The following is a 26,479-nucleotide window of genomic DNA, read 5'->3' as shown; positions in this document are numbered from 1 at the left end:
TGATTATTGAAGAAGAAAAAAAAAAACAGCACAAGCCCAATTAACCAAGCCACAGTGTGGTCACTCGCTCCCACCTGCCGTCCCCAGAAGCCGAGTCCCCAGTTTGCTGCCACATCTGAAGCTGGCTGTCCTTCCAGAAAAGCACCGAGGATCTCCTGGAATTCAATCAGTGCACACTCAGGAGCCCTGGGCTAATTTTAATTCTGACATGTAGTGATCATGGCTCTATTTAGAGCTATTTTTATTTAACTCCAAAATAAACTCTAAATGGGCTCTAGATTAATATCAATTAATATCATTGTGTTAGAGATGTAATGAATTAACAAAATGATACCACGCTGCTCCACTTAGCTGCAGACACGGTTGACCAGTGGGACATTTGTTAACAAGACAAACACGGCAGAAGATCAGCTATGACAATGCATAAATCATCTGAAGGCATTTGACTAAATTCAGTCCTCTTTCCTTAAAAATAATCTGAAACATGATGCTACTTTTTCAAAGGATTTAAACTGTTTTAAGCCAAAAGCCACCATACTTACTAGTAAACACAAAAGACATTTCTTCAAGTTCAGGTCTAATACAAAGGGGCCCAATGTTTTCACCCTGAAATCTTTATATAAGAGAAATAATAACATAAGGATAACATATTTTTTTTACCTACAAGACTGAGGACAATCTACCACAAAATTAAGTTGATTAAGCAAAAAATACTAACATATTTCAAGAAGGCGAAGTTTGAAGAGGCACATGTTTGGGGTGTAGAGAGAGAAGTCAGAAGAGGGGAGTAAGGGAGTATGTCAAATTTCATTGAATCCACATATGAAACTTAAGAATAAAGAAAATAAAAAGCAAGAGTTAACAAATATATTAACATATTTCAAAACTATGAGTGAGAAAGATGGGATTAATCTGAAAATTCTATAAACTTCCAGTGACTGATATGAAAACATTTGAGAAAGTCAAGAAACATACCAGGACAGAAAAATAAACTATGAGAGATTCCGAATTAATATATAAATTTAATATAACCCTGACCAGAATTTCAAAAAATTTCTAAGATTTTGGCAACTGTCTCAGAAGTTACTGGAAGTTAATTGTAAGACTATATATACTAGGAGGAATATGGACTGTTTGAGTAAGTATAAGAATTTTCTCTGTGAGATAGTACAGATATTACAAGTTCAACTAAAAATGTGTTCAAAAATCAAAAGGCAGAAACCTCAGACCTAAGCTTATTTTTAAATATACAATATGTGATTAAGAATCATCCAGCATTAGATGATAAATAATATCGCAAAATTATTAGCTAATTATTTATTTTAATTTGTGTGTGAGAGTGGGAGAAATAGTATCCATCAAGGGCAAGCCCCCAGTTGGTCAGCCAGTGCCAAGTGGTCATCCCTGAGCATGTGTGTATATATATGTGTCTGTGTGTGTGTGCCTGCATATGTGTGTGTGTGTGTGTGAGAGAGAGAGAGAGAGAGAGAGAGAGAGAGAGAGAGAGAGAGAGAGAGAAAGGGACGGAGGGAGGGAGAGAGAGAAGTAATAACAAAGAAAAAGAGACCATAATTAGGTGGAGGAAAGGGAGGGGGAAAGGGGAAAATGATGCAATTCTCAATTAAAAAATTAATATCTGAGAGATGAGTATAATAAAAAATAATCATCAAGGACTAGAAGCCTGAGTTCAATCCCAAAACCCAAGTGAAGATGGAGGGAGAGAGCAGACTCACAAAGTTATCATCGGATACACACACGTGTACACACTCACACACACACTCATGCATGCACACACACAGACACACATACATACGCACATGCACACATATGCACATGCACACACATATATGCACATACAGTTCGATAATAAAAATTTTAAAGCATCATAAAAACAAAACGAAGCACCGTAAGCATTTGAAATACATATTCTTCCCTTTCCCCGTCGAGTCACATTGGTGTCTGTTCCATAGGATGGTGTAAAGTGAAGATGCATGCTGACATAGCAACGTTCGCCCCACTCGAGAGAAAGAAGCATTGAACGAAACAATGCACTGAGCGTTAGTGATGTTAGTGTAGAACTATAGGTCTATAGGTTGGTTTTTTTCTTTTACTTTTTTTCTTTATTGTACTTCTATATCCCAGGTTATCCAGCTTTTAAAATTGCAGTATTCAGTAATCAAGAAAATACTTGGGCGGTGGTGGTGTACATCTTTAATCCAAGCCCTCGGCAGGCAGAGGCAGATGGATCGCCTTGAGTTCGAGGCCCAGCCTGGTCTACAGAGAGAGTTCCAAGCAGCCAAGGCTACACAGAAAAACCCTGTCTCGAAAAACCAAAAGAAAAAAAAAGAGAAAAAAACGCTAATTGGAAATTGTGAAACACAGGGAAATGTCTGCTAAAAATATGATTATGGTGGGGGGAGATTGAGGGAGGGGGAGAAAAACAGAGAAGACCAAAGACACAGAGCAAAAACCATCACTAAGTAACTAAGAAAAAGCAAACTGATGATAAAATAGATAAAATGCCTTTCATTACTATTCGAGAAACACTCTTTCAAGCTATAAAATACCAAGCTTTGGCTAAGGTTAAAAATAAGAAGGATCCCACAAAACTTGAATCTGCCATTGAAACATCGCTTGGAAAGACCATTCTTACGTATTATTAACAGAACTGCAAATTAGTACTTTTTTTTTCTTTTGAGATGGGGTCTCATTATGTTGCCCAGGTTGGCTGCAAACTCCAGGGTTTAAGCAACCTTCCTACCGTGACCTCTTTGAGTACCTAGGCCAACAGGGTGAAATCATCGTGCTTGGCTATGACAGCTTTAGGGGGCGTTTTTGACAACACCTGTAGGGAGTCTCTTTGTTAAAGTACCCTTTGAACTATTAATTTCACCTCTGGGACTTTGTAAGCTAAAGAGAAAATTAGAAGCTAAGTATGATGGTGTGTACCTTATAGTTGGCAAGGCTGAGACAGGAAGATTGTTTAAGCCCAAGAGTATGGGTCAGTCTGGGCTACTTAGGAGGATCCTATCATAAAATAAAAAGGATTAAAAATAAAAGTGGTGGGAGAATGTGATCTATGGTAGAGTTTTTGCCTAGCATACACAGGCCCTGGGTTTAATCCCAGTACCCCAAAAAAAGAGAGAGAGAAGGAGGGAGGAAAGAAGGAAAACTAAAAGCTTGGTCAAGAGTTAGTTACACAGAATTAGAATGGAGATTAGCTACAAAACACCCAACAATGGGGGAATGTATAAGCCCTGTACAAAGGCACTACATGAAGAGGCTATGGTGGTGCACACCTATATGCCAGCTACTCCCTGTGTAATCACAGCTACTCAGGAGGTGGAAGCAGGAGAATAACAGTTCTGAGATCAACAGGACTGTACAGCAAAGCCCTATCTCAAAATAAAGCAAAAAACTGCGTACATAGTTTAGTGGTAGGGAACATAACAGAGTGAGAGGCCTAAATTTCGTGCCCAAAACAAGTAAAACGGGGTTAATATGAACCCAGAACCACACAAACGTTTGAAACTGTTTAACGGTATTGGGACTCTCTCTAAGACAGAATGTGATGCAAGAAACCCAGCAATGGACGCATTCACAGGCTGATCTCAATTCTGATTCGGAAAGCAAAAGTCTAGCTCTACCGACTAGCTTTACCTCTCCCCAAGTAGGAAGCATTGGACAAAATGTTGAATTTTCCAGCAGCCCAGTACCTTCAAATCTCAAGAGGGTCAAACCTGAATGCCTCCCCTTTTCAGTCTTCAGTTCTGAATTACTGTACAGCATTGTTCAGAGTCAAAACCAGTAAATCATAAACAGATATATGAAGTGTGTATTAATAATGAAAGGATGAAATATAGGGGCGGGGAAGACAGCTCAGTCAGTAAAGTACTCGCTGTGCAAGCATGCGGGCCTGGGGTGGATCCCTGGAGCCCTGGAAAAAAGCCAGTGGCAGTGGCATGTGCTTGGAATCCCAGAGCTGGGGAAGGAGAGACACACAGATTCCTGGCGCTGGCTGGTCAGCCAGCCTAGCTTACACCAGTGCGCTCCAGGTTCAGTAAGAAACCCCGCAACAAAAATAAAGTGGGCAGACACTGACGAGGACACCCAGTATCAACTTGCAGCTGCACACTCACATGCATCACCCCCTACACACACCACACACATGCACACACAAAGATAACACACAGAATTTCAGTTGTTAGAACGGCGTTTGTATTAAAGGTTGTTTTGACTCTTAGGCAAGCGACATAATTTAAGGCATGTGCTGGGATGGTGGCAGTTCTTCAGAAAAGCACAGCGTGGCTAGAAATAAGCACAGCCTCTCGTCCTCCGTGACTAATCGGATCTGGGTTTGCCTGTCTGGGGTGTAGACACTCTTCACCTGTTGTCAGCCATCCCATGACGTCACACTGGAGAACCCCCAGCCATCCTCAGCCAGCCCTGGGCAGTCAGAGAAAGGCTAGAAGTGTCCCTGAAGAATACACAAGGTTGCCAGATTCCTGCTGCTGCGTTAACCTCCAGATATGCACCACAGGAAGGCTCCTTGCACATATATGCAGCATTTCATGCAGGTTCTAGAAGTTCTCATCTTCTTCTCACAGATTCAGATACCAGCCCCTGGCTGCCATGGTACTGGGGCCCATCCCTAAGCTATAGCCCCATCCTTCGAATTCAAATCATAATGGAGAATATTTACTTCACAGCTACGTCTCGTTTTACTAATCTCTACCACTGTGAATTTTAAAATCATGCCCAAGCCACAACTGAAGGGAAAACCTCAAACTCAGTAAGCCAGGCGGAGTCCAGAACAAACCAGCCTGCTGAGCGGTAAATCAGCCTGGACCCAGAGCCGCTAACAAAGAACTCAGGCTCTGCCCTGTCCTCTGAACTTATTCTGCTTTTGGGAGTGAAGAAGTGGAGACAAAGCTTCACACCAAGAGTATTTTGCTTCTGGGACGATTCTCCACCTCCCAGAGACTGACAGAACACAGCGGGGACCCTGTAATTCTTCCGAGTAAATGTTTCACTGGTGAAAAGATATTCATCAGTGGAGTCTGTTCTTGTAGAGGATAACAGATGAATTGATGCTTTCGTTAGAAATGACAGCCTTTAAAGCAACTCCACTGATACCCAAATTAAAATGTGTTACATGATATTTTAATCCCAGACGTGTATAGCATGCACTGGGTCACATGTGTTTTCCCCAAATGATTTTCTTTCCACTCCCTGGATTTTCCATACTCGGTAATATTATATAGTTCAAATTTACAATGAAGTCATCGAAACAGAGTCTCTCCTTGCTTCTGCCTCCTCTTTAATTCTGAGTAAAGAAGCCCCGCTCTTTAATTACTTCAATGTAGCAAGCGGTCAAGGAACAAAACTACATAAATGCCTGCTGACTTCTGGATGGGGGCACATCCATAGAAGGAGACCTTTCTCAGTCGCTGTGAGTGGCTGGTGCAGACCCTATAACCTGCCCCCAGCAATGTCACTACCAAGCAGAGAGATAGAACAGGTTTTAGGCAAATTGCTAAAGAGTCTGGCTGACACCAAATAGCCAGTACTGACTATTAGCCCTGTCAGGATTGGGCTACTGTGTTTTGTTTCTCCCAGTACTTTGATCTCCCCCCAGTGCTCACACCCTCAATGAAGGGATACTGGGATACTGTCACCTGCGGGGCGAGGGGGGGGACACCTTACACCTTCCAGCTAGAGGTCAGAGTTTATATTATATTCTGAATTTGGAGCAGAGGCAAAGTTGAGGTTGGGGAGCTGCAAGCATCATCCTATACCACATACTCCAGGCCCTTCTGGCTGGCTGGCAGGAGGCAGAAGAAGAAATGTCTGGTAGACTCTACAAGCAGCAACCACTCTGCTTCTGGGCAGAAGACCAGGAGACTTCAGAGACCTCAGGCAGGGCCAGCTACTGAGCCCCTAAGAAACAGCCCTGGGTCACTGCAGTGAAAAGAAATTAGACTATTTTCCTGCCATACCACTGGGTCTAGGAAAGCTCATGGTAGCCTGGCGGTGGTGGCGCACGCCTTTAATCCCAGCACTTGGGAGGCGGAGGCAGGCGGATCTCTGTGAGTTCAAGGCCAGCCTGGTCTACAGAGTGAGTTCCAGGATAGCCAGCGCTACGTAGAGAGAACTTGTCCTGAAAAACAAAAACAAAACAAACAAAAACTCACACTGGCAAATACGTGTTGAATTTTTATTTTATAGTAAGTGTTGCTCTCAACACTACTACATGGATTTATCCAGTTCAGTTTCACAACCTAATAGATAAGTGACACCATGACCCTCCACTGTGCACACTCAGTCACTTCGACTGCATATCTAGTAGGTGGACAGCCACGCCAATTATTAACAGTGGAGTCAGGATATAAACAATCCAAACAGCCTGCCTCCAGAGCTAAACTTATAGAACGGAATGAGGGAAAATCCAGAGTTACGTTTCTTTCACATCTAATCTGTGCGGTAAAGATCATACATATTGTATCTTTACTTAGGATGTAGTTCCCTCTCCACATTAATGCTTCCTGTCATGCAAAATCTCAGGCGGCGCCAATATAGAAAGCAAGGAAGGGTGGAACTACTCAAGAGAAGCAGAACAAAATGCTGGGGTCTCCATGGCCAGCACCGCACTCACCAGACTGAGGCTCCAAACTCTCCTGGAACAGTGTTTAAAAATAAAATAAAATAATAAAAACACCTTGTCCAAATTGTTATCTCCTAGAATTAGATGCTTGAGACTCAAAAGAAGTCCCGGCAGAACACCGATAATCATCAGCAAAATCAAAAGAAAAGACCAAGAAACTCCTACTTGCTGTCATTGAGGACCTGAGAAACCCTGATCCCTGTCCTGACACTAAACAGCTCCAGACTGAGGAGCAGAGGGACCAGGGGAGGTGGAATTTGGGGCTGAAGGGAGAGTCAGGAATGGGCAAATCCAATAAACAGGCAGAGGTGCGACACAGAGCCAGCGGGGCGCCAGGGCCAGCAGCCTGTGGTGAGGAGGGAGGTCCAGCGGGAATGGAGATGGGAGCAGGGGTGCATGCAGCTCTGCCTGCCCAGCCTGTTCCTCAGGCTGCAGCTGTCGGAGCACTGTGACATAAGAACGACAAGAACTCAACAGGACTTCAATCATCAGCATTTGAAGGGAAAACAAAACCAGCTACACTGCCCTTCTCACCAAATCAAACATTGCCTTTCCCTTACCTACAGCCATTCAAAGGGGAAGGCTTCAGGTACCTGCTTTGGGGATGGTGGGGTTCCCAGTGAAGAGCACCGAGAGACTTGGACCCACAACACGGCTGTACCTGCACTAGTGGGAGCCTGGGCAAGACTCAGACTTCTGTCTGCTCCTGCAGCCAGCAGATGATCACTTCCTAGGACTGCAGGTTAAACCCTTTAACGCTCACAAAGCACTCAGAGGCAGCGCCTCGGGCAAAGCTCCCAGCAAAGGCCGGCTCATTGCTCTCTGATTTAGGTAGCTTTAGCTTCACCCTGGACCACTCTCCAATGTCTCCTCCACGCTGCGTCCTGATTCCTAAACTGCTGCGACAAATGACTACACCCTGACTGAAATAAATAACACAAATCTCTTACCGTACAGCCTTGGAGGTCAGAAGGCTCCGATGGGTTGCGAGCCTTTTCCTCAGGCTCTAGGAAAGAATTCAGTTTCCTGCCTTTTTTCCACCCTTCAGGCTGGGGATCAAACCCAGAGCCTCATATATGCTTAGGCTGGTGTTTTACCAGCTATCTGCCTGCATCCTTTTCCTCTCTTTACATCATATGACTTATCTCTCTCTACAAACTCTGGCCTTCTTATAGGAGCTGTGTGATGAGATTGAACCTACACAGAAATCCAGGAAAATGCCTTACTTTAAACACATCTGCGGACTCCATTTGGTCATATAAAGCAGTGTATCCACGGATGCCAGGGACTCACCCTTGACCTCCCACATGCACCTCCCAAACCCCAAACTACATCCTCTCACAGCGAAGATACAATAGTGTGAGTAGCTAACTTATTGAATAGTCAGTATATGCTATATAAGAGCCTAATGCAATTTGCTTTGGGCAAATCATTTTTAATTACCTTAAAAAATATTGTTTTTTAAGAACTGTCTGGGGCAAGACTTAAGTATACTCTGGCAAGTTTGGGTCTAGATATTTTGCCTTTGACAAGAAGGATGTCTGAACCTATCTTTAAGTCACACTAGCTGGTGGGAGAAGGCACAAAACCATCAGGAAACTTCAAGACGAGAGGCACTCATGTCCCCTCCCTAAAGAAAGGGTCCCGCAGAGTCCTTGGTTAAAGGAACACACAGATGGCAGAGCACTCAGAACATGTCCCCATTTACAAAAGAGAAACTTTGGGGTTTCCAAAAAGCCAAGAAGAAGCCACCTGAGGTTTCCTGGGGGGGGGCGGGGAAGGAGATGTAAGAAGGTCATTCCTGTCTCTAGCTCGAACAACCCTGATGTTCCATGACTTAAAGAAAGAATTCATGTGAATTCCTGGAGAGAGCTCTTACTGAATCAGGTGAATCTAGACCCTATGAAACAGGCTGAAAAGCCTGGGAATCCTGGTGGCCCAGCAAAATAGCTCTGTCACTGAGCTTGGGAACAAGTCCTTGCCTCCACCACAGCACTTAGGGATACAAGCCCCCATGTTCCATGGGTTTCAACGCAGCCCAGTTGTGTCTCTACTATCCCTAAGTATCAAAAAAATGACCTCTTTTCTTTCCAGTTCTCACACAGCCAATGGCTAAAAGTCCAAGTGTAACTGGCAGAGGGCGGGACAGGGGCAAGCTGCACCATTGCTGGGCATGCGTGATGAGATGGCTTGGATAGTCAAAGCTTTCAACCCTCAACCACTAAACGATTTAGCTCTACTCTTATCTGAAACTTTCCAATGGGCCGGATTAAAGTTACTAAGTTTCACCTAGTCACTTGTGTGAATCATAAGCTCAAAGTCAGATGCAGGACAGCACAGTGCTCGAGAGAATAGATTCCAGAGCCAATCTGCTTAGATTAGTCTTCGCTGTGACTTAATGCACAATAGCCTTCCGTTACCTCTGCTTTGTCATCTTCAATGTGGATTTAACAACAGAATTATACATTCCTCAGCAGAAACTGAGAAACCAGCCATGAAATATAGAAGTCATTTTGATTGTGTCCACATAAAGGGTATATATGTCCAATACTACATACCGTGTCTGTCCATTATTTCTGAAGATGTATAAACAGTTGTTGCCAGCCAAGAAAAGGAGACTATTGCAAAGTCACACCAGGCTGGACCAAGTTTTGTTGCCAAAATATAAATCCACAGAAAGCTGCAGGTAAGGGGTCAGGTCTCTAGCACTTTTGCCCAATGCCATACGAATGAAATACATTAACAGATGACATATGTGACCTGCTGTCTAGTGTTATTTTCATCAATATAGACGGGGAGAGTTATAAACAGGAAGCTTTAAAGATTTCATTTGCAAATCTGTTCCCTTTGGAAACCAACTCTGTGGAAACAATTCTCTAGGGCGGGCCTTTCTGCAGTGATGGCAGTGTCCTGTATTTGTGCTGTGTATATAGCTACGTGAAGCATCCAAGCACTTAGATGCGGTTAATTTCATTTATTTTTAACTCATTTAAACTTAATCATATGTGGCTAGTGGCTACCATATTGACAATACAGCCACAGAGAGCTATGCTCCCAATCTGGCCCGTGGAAACCTACTTAAGCCATAACTCAACTGAATTAACATTAAATTAACAAGCCTGAATTCTGCATCCAGGAAGCAAAGGGGAAGAGGGAGACTCTTAACTTCCTTGCCAGGCCTCACAGCTGGTGCCCTTTGATACATCCTTCCTCTTTTTCCATTCCCCATCCCATCAATCCACAGCTCTTGTCTTTCCTGCCCAAGGTTCACCAGGCTACATGCTTCTCTAAGTCCCATCCATGCCTCCCATCACTTGTCAAGTGGTCCCTAAGGAACAGGGTAGGAACCAGGACTGTATCAGTTGTCCTCTGCAGGCTGCATGTGGAAAGCAGGCACTGCCAACAAACACAAACCTGCAGGACAGCCATAATGCTTGAAAGTGTCCCCTCTACTTACAAAACTCCTCAACTTTTCAAATTTCCTTTACTCGTTTAGGAATCTGTAGCAAACTACACACACCAAACAAATGCCAGCCATCAAGTATAAGATAGAAGACCAAAGAAACATGTAACCAAGAACCGTTGTCCATAGATAAAGAAAACCAACAACCTTCACTGGACTCTAGCTTCACCCCCATATGCTTAAGTATGAATTTTTTCTTATGACAAAGGTCAAATCTGGAATGCATCAAGAAGCTTGTCTTACGAGGAGGACTGGGGGGGGGGGGGGGGAGATGCTCTTCCGGCTTAATCTCACCTCTCACCTGGTCTTGGGCCAAAAGATGACCAGGAGGCACTCCTGAGCACAAGGCAAATTGCCCCTCTGGGCTGTAAGCAAAGGATAAGCTGCTGGTAAATGTGTCTCTAAATCCCTTTGGTTACATTAACTCCTCTGAAATGGAGCTTTATTATGTACAAAACAGAGTCTTAATATTTAATACCTGCCCATAATTATTTCTAGAGAGCCTTCCAAGTGTAAACATCAGTTCAGCAAAGTCAGAGAGCAGATACCTTGGCTGGGGCAAAGAGAGAGAGAGAGAGAGAGAGAGAGAGAGAGAGAGAGAGAGAGAGAGGGAGGGAGGGAGGGAGGGAGGGAGGGAGGGAGGGAGGGAGGGAGGAGAGAGAGAGAGAGAGAGAGAGAGAGAGAGAGAGAGAGAGAGAGAGAGAGAGAGAGATCTGCATAAATCTCACAGGTCTACCAGGATCAAAGAGGGGCGACAAACTTGAGAGTGAAGGCTGTTTACCCTTTAGAATGGCCACAGATGGGGAGACTGGGGGAAGTCAGTGAAGAAGAGTACATATCTACAACTGTGGTGTTCAACCTTCCTAACGCTGCGACCCTTTAATAAACACAGTTCTTCATGTCGTAGTGACCCCCAAGCATAAAATTATTTTCATTGCTACTTCAAAAGTGTAATTTTGCTACTGTTAGGAATCGTAATGTAAATATCTGTGTTCTCCGATGGTCTTAGGCAAGCCCTGCGAAGGGGTCGGTGGGCCCCAAAGGGGTTGCAACCCACAGGTTGAGAACCATGGCTCTAGAGACTACTGCCAGGCATTCAGTCAGAAAAGCCAGGGCTGTGTTTAGGAACTGAGGGATAGCCGCCTCTTCCTGCACTGACAACTAGGACCCCAGACTGGCATCTGTGTATGGAACCACCTGCAACCACTCCCCAGACTGGTGTTCAACTATTCCTCCGGGATTCCCAAGTCCCTGGTCTTAGCTATTCTGCAGCCTTGGCTTCACCCTGCCCCCACAAGGGGCTCCTTCAAGAAAGTCAAGGAAACCCACCAATACTGATGGAATTGTGAGCTATGTACAAAAAAAAAAAGTTTTTAGCAAAGTCAACTCTAGCAATCCACTCAGAGAGTTTTTAAAAAAAAAAAAAACACTGAAATAATTTAATGATGAAAATTTCTTATACTAATTGATTCAGTCAATCGAACCAAGTGTGGCTTGGCTTAAGCGGGAAGCGTATTTACACTATGCACTTAGCACGTACCTTCGCCAAAGAACTGCGTGCATCTTGGTTATTTAGAGGGACTTTGAAAAAAAAGCATAGATAACCACTCTAGAAGTCACCGGTTACAGTGAGACGGGTCCTGCACTGTATTTCCTAGGACTCTGAAGATAAATCTCTCCGGAAACAATGTCTGAGAACTTTCCTTGAAATACGTTGCCGAGTCCCGCCGCGAAAAGGACTCCTACTTTTCTTTGTGCTGGCCACTTTCACACTACACACACAGCATAAAGTGGTGAGCCAAAGAGGGGTCACCGGGTGACCTCCAGCCTCACATTCCCCGAGGGATGGGCTGTCCCCTGGGAGGCGGGAGCCGCTGGGCCACCAGGTACAAGAAGTCAGGCTGCTGCTGGGCGCGACTCCAGCCCCGAGAGCACCCAGGCCGGAGCACTCCGGGTCCGCGGTCCTTGGGGACCCAGCGGCAGAGCCGCAGGCTCACCTTAGATCTCCAGCCAGTCGTGCGGCGGTCCCCGAGTAGCCTGTCCCTCGGGGACCTCGTCCGCGCGCGCGCGTTGCAGGAGGCGTGGGGAGTCCTGGCTTCCGAGTGTCAGCCGCACAGCCGGTGCCCAGGAGCGCTCAGGAGCGGGGCCAGTGCCCGGGAGCCCAGCGGGGCGCGCTGCTGCTGTTCACTGCTCGAGCCCGCTGCCCGCACCGCCGGTCCCCGCCCGCCCGCACTCGGGCGCAGCCCGCGCGTCCCTCGCCTCAGCAGTGCGAGCTGCCCGGAGCCAAGCCGAGCGGGGCGGCGAGGGCCCCCGCCCTGGGCCGGGCTTTCCCAGAACTCGCCCGCGGGGTGAGAGGCCGCGAGCGCCGCCGTGGGCCGCTAGGCGACCAGGGGAGCGGCTAGTGCCTGGCCCGCCCCCGACTCTGCCGGACCGGGCCCGCCCCCACCACCCTGCTATCTCCCGCCCTGGCAGTCCAGGCGACCCTCGCCTGGGCCCCTGGCTAAGGCGCCCAGGAGCCACTCTCTGGCTCAGGCCCAGCAGGGAGCCGGCTACAGCTATGCCGGGTCACCCTGCTCCTGGGAGAGAGGGAACTTTGCACACCTTCAGGAGCTGAGGTCCTCTTGCACTGGCACTGCCTCCCCTCCTGCAGACCTTCTCTGGGTGTCAGACCCGATGCTACTAAGTGACTTGACTAAAGTTACTCTAATAGGTGTCATCAGTGAGACTCAGCACTATCCTTCACCCATTCATTTCACGAGGTCTTGTAGAACACTACAGCTGGGCTCGCGACAACCCTTCACTGCGTGTGGCCACCCATTCCTGTGACCTCTAAAAAACACTCAAATCTGCTTGGTGTTTCGAAGCAAATCTGGAGATTTTTCACAGCTACCAGAAACTTCCGGCTCTGCATCAAGCGTTCTCTGCTACTGGCAAAAAAGCTTTATGCCCCGTCTGCAGTTGGGAGAGCCAGAGACCTGGAGAAAACCCAAAACTCCTCCCATTTGCCTAAACCTGTGCCTTCTTCTTTGTTACCTATTTCACAGAGACCTTTGACCTGACACCTCTTCACACATTCAATCAGAGCTGACCCTTTAGGCCCACGTCTCACATCTGTCTTTCCCTTGGACCAAACCAACCTTTCAAACCACAGCCATAGTCAAACCTCCGATATCTCAATATCCCCCTCCATACTCGCTCCCCATTATGGGGGGAGGCCAATACAACAGGGTGTGTCCAGCCCCCAGACTCCCCCAGCTCTACCTGGAACAGACCTATGTATCTGGATCATGGCTGCCTCCCTCAGGTTCTGCTCCTGTTCAGCTTAGGTCCCTCTCGAAAAAGATCTCCCCTCCTTGGAGCCTCTAGAGCCCAGGAGAGGCTGGAACAAGAATGCACGAGACAGCCAAAGAATTCTGCCCGTAAGAAAACCCTGCCAGCCCTATCCCTACACTGTTTTGCTGTTTTCCTACCACTAGGATTTTAATGAAAACTAATGTTGCTGCCTCCCACTAGAGCCGGTCCAGAGAGCCTGAGCAGAAGGCTTTGAGGGAAATTCTTTGTTCATAAGCACTTGAGATTTTAGTTTTAGACCAGTGAGAAATAAACGATCCTTTACCCCAACCCCAGACTTGGACAGGTAGGTGGAGAGAGAAGCAAGAGATGCCTTCACTGAAAGGTAAGCAGCGTGGACTTTTATTTAACAGACAGAACTACACTGTGGTTTTTAGAGTTCATTTCATAAATCTAGTAATCCAGATATCATCATCACCTGGTCCATGCCCAGACTTCCAGTTGGTTGTTCTTTTTTTTAAAATTGTTGTGGGAGTTTGACTGCTGCAAAGTGGTGGGTTTGCAGGCAGTCAGCATCGCCACCTCCGCACTGTCGAGAACCAAGACAAATGTAGGTCCCATAGGCAGAGAGTTGGCCACCCAAGTGTCATGACCCACAGGCTCCACCCCTACAAAGGGGTGCCTTTCCTAAATCTTTGCAAAGAGAGTATCCAGATCAATGTTCTCCGCTCACCCCCTCTGTAAATGCCACTGGAGGGAGCCTGGTCCCTGAGGCTGCCTCACCGCATTGGAATGTCTGAGCTAACAGTACTTCCAGAGGGTTCATTGGTCCCTCTGAACAGCACTGCCCAGACTTTCTGGAGATTTTAATTCACTCCGCAACCTTGCCAACAGTTGCATACAAGGTGCCTTTTTTACACCCTGCTCTCTGTTCAGTCAAACATGCAGACCATCTCAGGGGTACAATGGCTCCATTCAAGGCTGTTTCTAAAGTACAGCATATAACCTCTGCGCTGTGGGGTTGCTGCCAGCCATTATCTGCAGGAAGAAAGACTGTCAGATAAAGCGCCTGAGAATCAGAGAAGCGCTGGACAATTTCCATGGAAAATTCAGTTCAGAGAAGCCAGTCGGCATCTCAGTACAGTTCACTCTGCACAGTAAACAATAGCTTCAAGGAACATGACCGTGAAAATTTTATCTACGTGTAGTGCATCTGTGTTGGAAACTGCAGAAGAAAGTAGACCATCTCTTTTGAAATGGTTACAGAAAGGATCAGGCAGTGGGAATGAACTTAAGAGGCAATCTCTAAAATAAGAATTTAATTCATAAAATCATTTACCAACAGGAGGCCCTACGCCCTCTACGGCACAACACTACAACAAAAAGATGGGCCCTTTGTCACACTCAGCAAGTCAGGCACCAGCTAACCTGTTCTTAAACAAATCCTGAAGTTAAGGACTGAGTTGTCAGTACACACTACTATAGTGGTACATTTAAGCTGCTGGGGGGAATATGTTTGCCGAGAATATGTTTATCTGAAACTCTGGAAGGCTGAGGACCTTGCTTTATGAGGGTTTGTTTCCTCCCTCTCCAAGACACCGACTGCATAGACAGTGCGGACCTTCCTAGCTGGCTGGAGATTTCAGACGTTAAGAGACCTGACTCCTGGTTCCTAGAGTGGGCTCATCTCTGAAGCTGATGTCGTCCACAGTTTTAGTTCGTTCACCGGTTTTGCCAACTGGAACCTGAGTGCTGATTTATAAGCAATCCCATTCTTCGGTGGCTCTGCATTTGATACAATAAATAAGTCAGAAAACAATAGGGTTGCAGTCAACACTGAGGAGAAACTAACACATACCAAAGGAATTATTTAAGTAGAAAATAAAGAGCCCAAACTGGCTTTTTGCAAAGAAGATTAATGAACAAGAAATTCCTTCATGAATGCCTGTATGTCACTTCTGCTGCCATTCCTAAACCCTCTCATTAATAACTGCCACCTTAAGCCACTGCTGCCAGATAGTAATAATGAGGTAATAGCAATCACCCAGGGACATTCTTGTGCTTTCTTTTTTTTACACCTGGAGGAATCATTGAGCGTTATCCAGGTTTTGCTTTGTTGATGTTTATTTAAACAAAAGTTTTTGCATATATTGTTTCCTCTCTGGTGTGTTTGCTCTCGGTGCCAGGATAAGGGCAGTGAACAGAATAGTCAGCCAAGTCCCCGCCTTCCTGGTACTGATTCTCTGGCAGGAACGTATCTAAATAAGTCAAGCATGCAGCATAGCAGAAGATAATGCATGCCCACCACTGCTTCTCATATACTACGCTCCTTTTCCTTGTTTGCAAACAAGAAGTCGGAGTTAAGCAGTTTAGAAAAGAGGCACCAACTCATCTCTCTCTCTCTCTCTCTCTCTCTCTCTCTCTCTCTCTCTCTCTCTCTCTCTCTCTCCACCTCTCTCTCTCCCCTTTCTCTCTTGCTCCCTTTCCATTTCCTATGAAATATGGGGCAGACTAGAGAGATTGCTCAGCAGTTCAGAGTACCTACTGCTCTTGTGGAGGACCCAAGTTCAGTCAAGCAGTTGACAGCCACCTGTAACTCCAGTTCAAGGGATCTGACATCCTTTGCTGGCCTCTCCAGGTACTAATGCACACGTGACATGAATTCACTCATACACATATGCACATGCACACACACTCATGCATACGTACACACATGTGCACACACATGCACACAAACAATCAAAGCAAATCATTAAAAAGAGAGAAGATAATTCTTTTTTACAAAAGAGGAACAAACCCCTCAATATTTATAGGTTAAAAAAATTGTATTAGAAATAGAAGTACTAAATTGAAAACAACAAAATAACAACAAAGTACACACACACACAAATGTTGGCTTAACTAAAGCAGTATTGGCAACAAGTCATAAGGTTATAATAGATGCATTTATCAGAAAAGAAGAAAGGTCTATAATGAGTTATCTAAGCATTCAATAGGAGAAGTTAGAGAGTGACAAGAGAAACACAGGAGTCGAGACATGCAAAACATACTAATTAAAACTAAGAAAACTAAAAAGCAAAACCTAGAATTTTAAAAGCAAACTCTTAATAACAGTACGCACAGTTCCTCTGTGTCCTGCCAGCCACTCCCAAATAACCATAAAGAAACTTAATATTAAATATAAATGCTTTGGCCAATAGTTTAAGCTTTGCTTTCAGCTATCTCTTATAACTTAAATTAATCCATTTCTGTTCATCTATGTGCTGCCCCAAGCTCATTTACCTGCTTGCTCTGCCTCTCATGGCGTCTCTTCTGACTCTGCTCTTCCTCTCCCCAGCATTCTCTCTACCCCTGAAATTCTGCCTAGTCATCGGCCAATCAGCCTTTTATTAACAACAAGAGCAACACATCTTCATAGTGTACAGAAGGATTATTCCACAGCACATAAGACTAAGTATATAGAAATAAAATGAAGGGATAATCATACAGCCTCTATTCATTAGAAAGTTACTTAATGCCAGATAAAGTTACAAGTACTTGGCATGAATTCATTTGAGTTCCACAATAAGCCTATGAAATAAATACTACAGTAATTTCTATTTATGAGAGAGGAAACTGGGGCACAGGAAGTGTGGAGTTATTTTCCTGGTTCATAAATACTCATAAAAGAAATCAAGTAGCGTGATTTCAGGTCTTTATTCTTCGGTACTAAGCTAAAGATGGTCGTCACGGCAAGTTGCAGCAAAGTGGAAGACCCTAGCTAGCTATGGAGAAACATGGAATATCACTCATTTTTAAAGAAGTGAAACAGGAAATTTGATATTTGATTTTGGCTTTTGATTTTTTTAAAATACATTCACTTATTAATAGGAAGTGTGAATCCTTCAACTTTGATCTTATTTAAGGCTATTTTTGATAATGTGTGTCCCTTACACTTACATTTGAATTTCCAAATCAATTTGTGCAAAAAGGAAGCTGTTATTTTGATAGGGGTGGTGTTGAATGTGAGGATCCATCTGAATCCATTTTTATCTGAAGATGAGTGTGGAGATTTTTTTTCAAAAGATGTAAAAGCCTGTAGTCTAGGGGCATACAGCTCAGTGGTAGAATGCTTGCCCAGTACATCTAAGGCTCTAGATTTGATCCCAACCAATGGGCAAACAAATTTCTTCCTTATTATCCTTTACTACCTCTTCCAAAACTCAGATATAACCACTTGGGTATCCTCCCAATGTTCTTCAGGGTATATTAAAGTATTATATTTGATACCCTATTAATCACCTGCCATATTGCATGTACCTTGGCATTTCCATCTCTCACTGTATGTTGGAAATTGTCCCATGCCTACACAGAGAGAACTACCTCTTTCATCAATACTGTTTTTTATTCTGTAGTCAGGCCATTATTTACCCATCCAGTCTCCTGCTGATGCAAACCAAATTTACTTCCAACCCTTCTCTATTACAAAAAAAAAATGATGAACAGCCTGGACTCATATCATTTCATCTCCAGATGAATAATATTCCTATAGTGTAGAGTTCTAGAAGTCCCAACTACTGGGTCAAAAGGCTTCAGATGGTTTAAACTTAAAGGCTGATGCCAAATTGACCTTGATAAAGGTTGTAACCATTTATATTTCCTCTGGCAATATATATGAGTTCTTGTTTTCCCTCCTCTTGGCCAACAAAGTCCTTTTTAAACTTCTTGAGGCTATTCCAGCCAAGGCTGTTGGCATTCCCTGCTGGGTGTGTCATTTACCTTGGCATCCTGCCTCCTTTGTGGGAGGTTTGCTGGCTAGGGTGTCCTTACTAGAGATCTTTCCACACCTGTTTAGCCTCCACTGCATTCGGCTTCTTTGCTTGGTGTGTTTAAGGGTTGTGTGAAGTCTATTTTCTTTCATCTTTTAGATTGCACTGTCATTTCCCTGAATGTTTAAAGGCCCATTTCTTCTAACACATATACAAGAGTCAAGATGACTTCTGCAGGAAGCAATACAAAAATTCTAAAACTTCTAGACAGAAACATGGAACCATGTTGCTGTGTTCTCAGAGTTGAAAATGAACTTATAGAAGAGGCTTTGTAAAAAGAGACTGACTAGGCAAATTTGTTTCTAGCCATAAACTATGGTCTGAATCTGAAATGTCCCCCAATGGGCTCACACTTAGACTATATTTCCCAGCTACTAGCATTGAGAGGGGTGCAGCTGGGACCTAGCTGACCGAAGTAGGGCTGGGCTCCTGGAGGTCACAGTCCAGCTCTCCCCCAGTCTTGCTGTACTCCTGCATCCTGGCTACTGAGATGTGAACATCTTTGCTCACTGTCATGGGCGGGGGAGCTGTTCCTCTCTGCCTTCCATGTTGTGATGCGCTGAAATCTCGGAAGTCATGAATCGAAAGAAACTTTTACTGCCTTAACTTGTGTCTATCAGATTGTTTGGTCACAGAAATACAAAACCAATGAATACACCCTTAACCTGCACAACCACAGAAAAAACAAATGGACAATGTGAATTATCCAAGAAAACCCAAAGACTAGGAAACAAAAGTTGCAGCATACGCAAGATGTAAATCACTGCTCTCCTCCAGAGAGTGTCTTTGAATCAGAAAAATAGAAAGTAGGGAATCGTATGAACTAATGAAAGCATTCAGCTTCCTAGTTTATAATCCAGAAATGAATAAATGAGATCTGCCCTCCACCCCTCCCATGGGATAGCTTTTTCTACAAACTCCTTGGCACAAGAAACAAAGATTCAAGACTGAGAGAGCAAATCTTAAGATGAGGTTTTCTACTGCGTTGATGAGAGTTTCAACAGATCCGATCACAGGGAGAGTGATTAGGCAATATCTGGCCTTGTAGAAGATAATTGTACACCGCAAAATCGGGTTCATGTCTACGTCTATACGCCAGAAGAATTTTTAGAATTCTAGAAATGTCTAGAGGAATTTCATGTATGCATAATGAGATACACTGGGAGTTCTTTGCAGTTTGTTTAGGAATTTCCCAAGCAAAGTCCACAGACTGCAATATACCGGAAGGTCCACTGACTGGAGATAGGTTAATATAACTGCTTTTGCTTACTCATGAGATAAAATGCTATGCAATGTTTGAGCGCCACTCCCTTCTTATTGTGAAGTGGAAGCTGAATTCACGTCTGGGCCGTAGGTCTCTTGAGTCTGCAGTCTGTGGTTCAAGGTAACATTCAAGGATCTCCACACTCTGCCACACCTATCTGGGTGTTGTAGAACACAGTCCAACAAACAAACAAGGAGACAAACTCACCACCTTCTTCAGATCGGCTGTGCCCACTTGCAAGAGACCACTTGTGAGCCTGTTGACTGTTGATGTCCCCTCCCTCACCTGAGATGCCAGCAGCATACTTCTATACTGTCCACCCACCTGGATGCAAATCCACCCCGATTACCTGCAGCACTTGGGTCCTGGGAATCCTTAAAGTCTCTAAACTGGGAAGGGCTAGCTGAAGGGGACACCCACCAATGAAGCTAGTTGTCCTGTATGCTGGGCTGAGACTCTCTAGTGGTGGCCGCTTTGGAGTCAGCAGACTCCTGTTAGGTCTTTCTTGTGCTGTGTCAGAAAATTCATTGGCTCCACGGGATAGACTCTACTGGAATTATAGCTTGTTTTGTCTTTGGAGCCTTAGAGAATGGGGTGGACGATTGTTTATGAGTCCCCTGGGAAGGAATTCTCCAGCACCAGCATTGTGCTCCACTCCTTCCACCAAGCTAAGAACGTACTTAGTGTCGTCCCTGTGAAGTTTTGGATCAGCCCATTCTGCCACCTGTGTCACGTTCACTGGGGTAAGCAGCTCCCAGAAAACACCATACCATCGTTCTCATAAACCACGCCACCACACACTTTCCTGCTTTGATTTTCAAAGGTATGCAAACAGTGTTATAAGCACACGCTTAATTGGCTTTCTATCTGGTGAGAGTTATCCTCAGACATCTTAAGGCCATTATGATGTTCGTCAGTAAATTTGTGTCAAAGGAACAAGAGGGGCAGCCAGTGGTATTCATCATTATTTACTACGTACCAAGCCCTAAGCGTTATCTACCTGAGCCATGGAGTCATTAGCTTTTCCTTTTGTCTTTTTGGATTTAGAAGACTGAGACAATGGGGAGTTGACCCAACTTTTGGCCCAAGTTTGCACAGCTAGTAAGTGTCAGGCCTACTTTCCTAAGTCAGGAGGTATTGGCTGTGAGGTAACGTGGTTGAGATGACATCCCTCCTTCCATTAGTCACCAGGGTTTACTCAGCTGATCTGGCCAAGCAGGCAGCCTCTCTTTTTTCTCACGAGACACATGTACCTTTCCTGATCCGTGCATTTCCCCAAAGCTGTACACTCTGTAGAAGAGCTATTCGCTCATGAAAAATCTACAAATAGCCGTGCCCCAGTAGAGCCTCCAAGCAATCTCTCAACGCCAGGATTTGCTTTGTTGGCACTGTTGGGGGAGCCCCTACACTACCTGTCCCTCCATTCCCATTACAAAACCCACTTGAACAATGTGTTCTTCAGCTTTTATCAGATTTCACTGAAGAACTCTGCCTTCTTAGTTTCAAGCCCCCAGAAGGGAACATCGGAAGCGGAAGGGCTGCTCACATATGGGGGCCTGATTGAATCGCCTCTTTAGGAGAGCTGATGGGAACTGGAGAGATGACTTCTGAGGCGCTAACTCACAGCGGTTAAGAGCACTTGCAGAGAACCTTGGTTCAGTTCCCAGCACCTACGTGGCAGCTCATAAACCAGTTATTAACTCTGGTTCCACGGTATCAGGTGCCCTCTCCTGGTCTTCATGGGAACTGCATGCATGTGGTACACAGACATCTGCTCAGGCAAAACTCTCCTGTCATGTGAGTCCCCACAACTGATAACAAGGGACCACACTGGGAGCAGAAAAGCAGCCCTGAGACATTGAATGTGCTGGTGACATCAGTTGGTCTTCACAGCCTCCAGGACAGTAAAGAATGGATTTCTGGTACCTGTTCTGTGGCTTTTCAACAGGTGCATAATACCTACCTGGGCATCATGCTGCTTCTTCAGGGCTTTTTGACAGGCTGCTCTATTTCCCTACTGGTTCAGTGTCTGGCTCCCTTTTTCACTGTGTTGGCACCAATGGCTCCACAGATGTCACCTGAAGGCATGAATAAATAAGAGAGACCGTAAGTGAAACTCACAATTTAAAGATGAGGTTCCAGTGGAGAGATGTTTCTAATTATAAGTCAAAATATTGATTTAAAAAATCAGCAAAGTAAAATGTTATTGCAAACATTTCAAAAGTATTCACTACGGATTTCAAAATATTCACCCTGGTGCCTGAGTCATTGGTAAACACTTTCATTTTTGTCTAATACACCTACTCCCTAAGTGTGATGGTGCATTCCTGAAATCCCAACACCCCAGAGGCTGAGGTAGGAGGATCATGTCATTGAGACAAGCCTGAGCTACACAGAGAGACCCTGCGTGCAAACAAAACAACAACAATAATAATACTAAGGCTTAAAAATTGAACATGTTGCTATATAAACTGCAATGCCCTTAAATAAATTACACAAACAACTTTCCTTATTTTCTAGTCAGCTTTAGACCATGACTCCAGAATATAGATTCTTACCACGTGACCCAATCAGTGAATGAAGTAAAGCAAATTCCACCCCTCTGTGACTAACGGGGCCAGAAACCTGTGAGGGGTCTGGGAGCCTAACTCTGCGTTACCAAGAAACGTGACCCCACCCCACCCCAGAAATAAAACAGAAGTACCGGTGTTTGAGTTGTGAGGATAATATTAGTTTGCTGTTGCTGATGTAACAAATTACCACCAACTTAAGCCGACCCACATATGTGTTACCTTAGCGTTCTAGGGTCAGAAGTCCAGGTTCAGTGTCATCAGAGACTGCCCGCTTTCCTTGGCTCACGGCCCACACACTGCGAACCTTGTGTCGGCACATTGCCCCCTCTGATCCTCTGTCCGCCTCACTATTGTTGGGTCTGCCGGAATAATCTTCCCGTCCCGAACTCCTTACCTTAGTCATATGTGAAAAGGCTCTTTTATCATGCGTGGTGGGTGATACGCTCACCTCTTCCAAGGACTGTGATAGGGGTGTCGCTAGGGTGCTGCTATTTGGATCTTAAGAGAGCTTTACTTACAATCTGATCCCTCAGTAACTGTCCTGACTTACCTTATCTTTGTTCTTCTCTGAGCTACATTACTATCAGATAATAACACATATATCACCTGATTCATTATCATATGTCAGGCACTGTCTTCATTCACTGAGTGTAGGCACAGGAAGAGAAAGCCCAGGCAGGGAGGAGCAGAATCAGTGCTGAATTCAGGAAATCCATAAATTTAACGTTAATTAACATTAAATGTAGTTAATGACTGCGTTGTCCGGTCTCTGATGACCAAGCCTCCTCCTGAGCTCCTGGTGCTGACTGTGGCATCTCAGTTAAGCTGTTTGACATCTCGCTGTCCTCTTCAGACTCTGGCTTACACTGGAATATAGAGACGTGGCTGCTACTTAACCACATACCCCTTAGGCAGGCCAAGCTTCTGAGTGGTTTGGGGTCAACTGAACACATTAAATCATTAATGAGGCAGGGGAAAGAGAGGGAGAGACAGAGAGATATGGAGCGAGAAAGCAAAGAGAGAGAGAAAGAGAGAGAGAAAGAGAGAGAGAAAGAGAGAGAGAAAGAGAGAGAGAGAGAGAGAGAGAGAGAGAGAGAGAGAGAGAGAGAGAGCAACAGCCAGTTCTTGACCATGGTGATCCACAAGGATAAGGTTCCTACAGCCCTCACCAGTACTGAAAAGCATTTCTTTTATAAGTGGGGAGGTGAGTCATGCTTCTTCTGTTTTTATTGAGTACACGGAAGCAACTGTTAATGAAATTTGGTCCAAATTCCAAGTATAATTCCACTGCTGGAGGAGCAGTAAGCCTCGGATTTATTAGACGGCAGAGGAGGCTCTGCCGTAGTTCATTAATGTTCTTCATTTTTCATCTCTGTTAAGCTCAATTCTGTCTGGTCTGCCAGCCAACACAGACCAGACACTTTCCTCAGCAAAGCAGCTCCTAGTCTGAGCCCATGTTCCCGTGGAAATCCAGTAGGCAGGGTTTATGTATCCTGTGGATACCCCATTAGTCACAAGCCACCAGGAAATAGGCAAAGACACTCCGTTACTGCTCCAACGATGGCATTCGTTTCTCAACCTTCCGCTGGCCATAACCGCCGTTGGCTTTCACCTGTTCACGAAGCAACGGCCATCTGATCTCTTTGTCTACATTATTGCCCTTCACAGCCTTTTGTCAAACAGAACCCAGAGAGAACCTTACAAAGCATGGGCCATAAAATGTCACAATTTCTCTCAAAACCCTTCAGAGCCTCTCCTTTTTCTCAAAGCCCTGCTTAACAGGAATATCCTTCTTCTCTTCTATTTTCCTCCATAATACTTATTTCCAACAGCTGATAAGAGTCAATTGCTTCCTGTTATCTCCGTTGAATGTCCATGAGGTTACTGACTAGTGGTACCATTTAACTAGTATTCATCGTGTGTGTGTGTGTGTGTGTGTGTGTGTGTGTGTGTGTGTGTGTGTGATCACTTCATTCATCAGAGGTGTCCAGCCTGAGAACAAGAGGGATGAAGGGACAACACAAAGCACAAGTAAGCTTCTTACCTCCCTCTAACTGCGGGGGTGGGGTTAGCGTCTAAGACCAGGAACATCCGTGAACACCTAGCAACGGGAGGTCTATGTGGATGAATTTCTCATAGGAAGGTTCATGGCTTTAATCATATTGCCAAAAGGCCCAGACACAAATGTGGTTCGGAATCATTGAATTATCTTCCTGAGTCTCAAGATTCCTTTCTTTTTTAAAACAAGAATTAGCATCAGGAAATACAGAAATGTGATTGATGTGATTAGATTATATACCCAGAGCCCCAAAGAACTCAGCTAATTAACATGGCTAAGCACGCTTAAGGCCTCATCCACACAATTATATCTGAAACTATCTGAGAATTAGGCAGCCCTAATTTGCCCTGAGGATATATATCTACAACAGAGACATAGATATATGCAAGGTTATTCAATAAAGCACTATTTGCAACACTAAAACATAAAATACCGAAAATAGCCTGTCATGTTTAAAAAGATTGTTGAATAACTATAGCCATATCTACTTGACAAAATATCATATAAACAACATAAAGAAAACGGCATATTTCTGTTAAATGATGGGTAGCCTGGGAAGAGCCAGGGGAGAAGTAAGGATTGCAAAAAGGTAGAAGGAAATTTGGGGATGATTGGGCACTTGATTGCATTGGTGGCTGTCATTTCAAGTATATCTGGAATTAACTACAACCCAAGCAGCTGGGCACATCTGTGAGATACCCTTTTTCTTTAATTAAATCATTTGAAGAGGGAAGGCCTACTTTTAATCCAACTCTCTTGAGGTTGGAAGATCTACCTTTAAACTGGGCCACACCTTGTGTGAGCCTGAATAAAGGATATGGAAGAAGGAATTCTCTCTCTTTTCCTGCTTGATCTCACTCTTGCTGGCATGTCCATTTCTTCACCGGCATTAGAGCTCACTTCTGGATTCCAGCATACACTGAAGACCAAAGCCACCCAGCCTTATGAACTGAACAACTACTGGACCCTTGGACTTTCTATTGGTAGACAGCCATTGTTGGACTAGCTAGTCCACAGCCTGTAAGCCACTCAAATAAATCCACCCTCTCTCCGTATATTTTAATAGTTAATTTATATTAATAATATTTATTCATTAAATTCTAATAACAAGTATATAAATATAACAACGCGTATGTGCATGTATTCTGTTATAGTTATATATTTGTGTGTGTTTGTTCATTTGGTCAGTTCTGTTCTGATTAATACAGTGCTTTACAGGTGTATACATGGCAAAAATGTTTCAAATTATACTTTTTGGTTACAGACAGTATAAGTCAATAATGTATTGATGAAGCTGTTTAAACAAAGCAGCCCACAAAAGAGTATTGAAATTATGCTTCCCCTTATATAGGAAAAAGGAAGAAAAAGACTTACAGATTGCTGGCTTATTTAGAGGTAATAGAAACAATATAATTGAAATGTTTTACCAGAGGAAGATAAAAAAGGATAAAAAAGAAGGGATAATATAAAAAAATATAACCACAAGTTCTTGGACAACTTTCTGTTATTAAAAAAAAAAAGGTGGAAGGAGGTATCTGTGTGTGTGTGTGTGTGTGTGTGTGTGGTGTCTATGTGTGTGGGTCTCTGTGTGTATATGTGTGAGTGTGGTGTGCTGGGAAAGGAAAACAAAACAAAGGTGGAAGGAGGTGTCTGTGTGTGTGTGTGTGTGTGTATGTGGTGTCTATGTGTGTGGGTCTCTGTGTGTATGTGTGTGAGTGTGGTGTGCTGGGAAAGGAAAACAAAACAAAGGCGGAAAACAGTGACAACAAGTGAATCCAGCAATAAGGAAGATACACCTGGTACACTTCTCCAGCTTCTCTGCAGATCTAAAACTTTCAGAGTGGAACACTGCAGAAAATAACAGTAGAAAATTAAACAGTTAAAGAAAGACACACATCATTTTGTGTCTATTAAGCCAGTTCTCCCCACCTCGCTGTGGTTGATTTTTTTTGAAATAGCATCCAGTGCTGCCAGGGTGGTGGGAAAACTGGTCCACGCAAATTGCTAGTGGCCTGACCACAGGCTCAACTCGCTGGGACCAACATGTAGCATGGTATAGGGACTCGTACATGCCGTGAAGCCAGTCCCTTCTCCCAGGGGTCTTTTCCGGGAATTAGGCTGACAAAAGTAAAAATGATGATGATGATGATATAATAATAAACAAAAATATGCCTGGAATTTAGGAATGAAAACACTACAAATGTTCGGTGGGTTAGGTCTAAGAAATTACACTCTATTACTTGATGCTATACTACACAAACACTAAACACAGGCTTTAAAGTTTCTTGAAACCAAAAACAAGGCTTGTGCTGTAAGGAGGCTCAGTGGGAAAGGTGCCTGCCCCTGAAGCCTGACAG

The 26,479-nt window shown here is 44.4% G+C and overlaps 1 protein-coding gene across 9 annotated transcripts in view; it reads right to left on the bottom strand.

The window, feature by feature from the left end:
• Positions 1 to 21,525, bottom strand: part of Plce1 (phospholipase C epsilon 1) — a 293,979-nt gene extending 272,454 nt beyond the window's left edge. For 7 of the 9 annotated variants that reach the window (XM_075973953.1, XM_075973956.1, XM_075973958.1 and 4 more), the window contains exon 1: positions 12,125 to 12,451. The gene's annotated coding sequence lies outside the window, so the exon portion shown is untranslated. Of the gene's footprint in view, positions 1 to 11,667; positions 11,806 to 12,124; positions 12,452 to 21,453 lie in introns of those variants that run through there. The other 2 variants (XM_075973955.1, XM_075973954.1) reach the window with 2 other exon arrangements.
• Between the last annotated feature and the right edge of the window lie 4,954 nt (positions 21,526 to 26,479).

Source organism: Microtus pennsylvanicus, chromosome 5, assembly GCF_037038515.1.
Source record: "Microtus pennsylvanicus isolate mMicPen1 chromosome 5, mMicPen1.hap1, whole genome shotgun sequence".
In the NCBI taxonomy this organism is placed as follows: domain Eukaryota; kingdom Metazoa; phylum Chordata; class Mammalia; order Rodentia; family Cricetidae; genus Microtus; species Microtus pennsylvanicus.
This window is presented reverse-complemented; position numbering and strand designations above follow the sequence as displayed.